General features: G+C 52.5%; 1 protein-coding gene across 1 annotated transcript in view; it reads left to right on the forward strand.

The window, feature by feature from the left end:
* LOC113213625 (uncharacterized) overlaps nt 1–3,167 on the forward strand; it is a 243,335-nt gene that overhangs the window by 190,257 nt on the left and 49,911 nt on the right. The window lies entirely within an intron of this gene.

The raw sequence follows: 3,167 nt of genomic DNA on the forward strand, positions 1-3,167 counted from the left end.
CCACCCTCCACTCTCTCCAACGCCACCCTCCCACTCGTCCCTGCTACTCCAAGTACCACCCCACACCACCGTCGCGTCAGCGAGCTTGCATTATCATTACATATATTTCGATCGCCTAGTTTTCGGTAGGTCGGTGTCGGTCGGTCCATGAGCATTACTGGGTGACTTGAGCTCGCTCAATGAGGCTAGCCCGTTATTTCGGAAATGAGTCATGCCTTTTTACCAGATTTGTCAACATCATGCATACCAGAGCAATGTGTGTGTGTGTGTGTGTGTGTTTGTGTGTGTGTGTGCGCGCGCGCGCGCGGGTGTGTGTGTGGCTGTGGCCGAGCGCAAGGAGGGCAAGATACGAAATTTCAGTCTGCATCCGATTCCGATTCCAAGAATGACTGATTCCCGTTGACTCCCGCTGCGGTTCTCGTTGGTTCCTGCGTGATTCCCGGGGCCGGTGTATTGTACACATGATTCCGAGAGTCACTATGCCCGCTTTGGCGGTGCGCGCTCAATAATGCCAAATTCCTGCCGAGCAATATGCTTTCGCAGAATTGCCAAGGATTTCGATCGATTTGTGGTTGGAACCCCCCGACGTATGACTATCTGACTAGCTGTTCAAAATGTGCCAAAAAACCTACCAGTTTCCCCCACATCTTCGCATGCTAAATCCTTATGCATTGTGTTGTGCATAAACATGCAGAATTTTATATACAGCCATCACATTGTGCACAATTTTATGTAACTATGTACAGTTTGTGAATAATTATGCACAATTTAATTTGTACATAATTATGCATAAAAAATTGTGCAAAAATTCCTGCCTGTTTATGCTCAACAAAATGGTTTAGTGTGTTCTCTACGGCAGGAGGCTTGTCCACCATGCTGCGTAGCAGCTCCCTCTCGCTCACTTTGTTCTTTGCGTAGGACACACGTTGCGCAAGGTCCTTCGGCCCAACTCAAGGCCTGCCGCGGGCCCTTCCCCGCCGGAGCCGCTCGCGCGCTCTCCTTCCCACTCCGCTGAGGATTTAAAAAAAAAAGAGGCGCAGTTACCGGCTCTACCACTAGGGCTGGAAACCCTGAAAAGTTTCCGGGAAATTCCAGGAAAATTCCAGGAAAAATTCGAGAAAAGAATGAAAATTTCCTAGACTTTGGAAATTGTTATTATTTCCTGGGAATGTTTGGGAAATTTTCAACCCTGACTGTCACCGCCGTTAAACTAGACTTAGTTACATCACTCTTCAGGAATTGCAGGGCCGGTTTGGTCCGCAGGGAGGCTGGCCCTCCTTCCTTGACCTTTATTATGGTATGATGCCTCACTCTGGCTCGTTTCGGAAAGAATGCCGGCATGTTGGCATGGCATGATATTGAAGTGGCCGGCGAAGAGACGCGGACTGTGCGCGCGCTGTGCGGCCAGGGGCTGTGCACAGGGAGGAAGGGAAAAAAATGGGGGAAGGGTCCTCCTCTCTGGAGCTGGCGAGGGCGAAGGCTAACAACTGGAGGGGTGGCGCCGGGAGTGGCGGGCCGGGGCGGGCGGGGTAGGGTGGGGGCGAGGCGACAAGCACGGGAGTATTGTGAGTGGTCGGGGCCCTCTGAAGGCCCCCGCACTGTCCCGGACGCGACGACGCCGCTGCGCACTCCTGGATGAGATGTGCGGTTCGTGTAGGTACACTGCACAACGAAAGGGGAGGAAAGGGGATGAGGCGGGACAACGACGACGACGTGTTGTGTTGTCCTCGTGTAAAAGACCTTGGCTCAATGGCAAAGATGTTATTTATGCTGTGTAACAAAAGGAAGTTACAACCGAAACTAGAAACAATGTTGTTTTTTTCTTCGTTCAAAAACAAATCAGTGACAATAAAAAATGAAAAAAAAAAAGGGAAATTGGTTTTATGACAGTGTGTGTAAAGTGTCCCTTTGCGCGCGGCGGCGGCCCCATCGTCGCGGCCTCGGGACGATTCTAATGGGCTTCGCGGTGAAAGCCTGAAAGCCTAAAGCGCTGACACGGGCCCCAGTGGGGCGGGGCGGCTCGGGGCGGGGCGGGGCGGGGCCGCGAGCAGACGGCATGCGTAGAGCGTACACGTCCGCGCGGTTCTTTCTTTTTCTTTTTTTTTATCTCTCCTTTTCCCGCCGCTCGTTTCGAACTTTGTTTACGACCTTAAATCACGCAGCTGCTGTAAATCTGTCGGGGGGAACACACCCCCCTCGCCCGCGGAGCCCCCTCCTTTTGCGGTCCACATCGATCTGGCCTTCCGCGGGAGAGACTTGCTTCGCCTCCTTAATGCCCCACTATTAGACATTTTCAGTTCGCCGTTTTATTTATTGTGTGGCGTGTGTGTGCGTGCGTGCGCGCGCGTCCGAGAGTGCGTTTATTTTGGACAAAAACAGCAGCTGTTGTCGTTGCTGACATTGTTGCTGTACCGGGTGATTCAGAGAAGACGCAGGTGCGGGCGGGTTTGCCTACCCAAGAGACCATGGTTCCTTACGGGCAGAGCGGGTAGGCAAATTCTGGGTCTTCTCTGAATCACCCGATACGTGCTTTGGAAAGAACTGTTTAAAACCACGGCACGTTCTGGTCAAGTCAAGTCCTCTTTGCCTGCTCGAAAGACGGTGATAGGTAAGGTATAAGCTGTTAAGGTACACACGGCATACTGGGTGTAACTATGAATACGCAGCAGTGTTGCGGGATTGCATACTCAATATCGCCGCAGTGGCCCAGGCGCCTTACGGGTGTAAAGAGTAGGCAAACCCGCAACACAGCTGCGTATTTACAGTTACATCCCCGGTCACCAGCTATACATCGAGCTTATGGGCACCGTAAAGGGTTCAACGCTCATGTACCTCACCTACGTACACTGTAAATCAGAGTATGATACTGAGTACACTTGTTTTGTGATACAAAAATATTGCACGATGCTGAGTTCAAAGTCAAACGGGAGAAATGCGTGCTAAAAATGTGATTGCTTCGTTTTGTAAATTTCCAAGCCTAGTTTTCCTCGCTGTGGCGGTGGGGTGCCCAGCGCCCACCACTGGCGGCGCGGAGTGGGGGGCCGCAGACACATTCCCGAAAGTGTCCCGCCGGACTGACGGGTGGTGTCGCACCGCCCATTACCAAGAGCCGGCCCGGGCCAGCCACCACCATCAGCACGCTCCGCTTCTCTCTCTCTCTCTCTCTC

Source organism: Frankliniella occidentalis, unplaced genomic scaffold, assembly GCF_000697945.3.
Source record: "Frankliniella occidentalis isolate FOCC.00 unplaced genomic scaffold, Focc_3.1 Scaffold9, whole genome shotgun sequence".
NCBI classification, from domain to species: domain Eukaryota; kingdom Metazoa; phylum Arthropoda; class Insecta; order Thysanoptera; family Thripidae; genus Frankliniella; species Frankliniella occidentalis.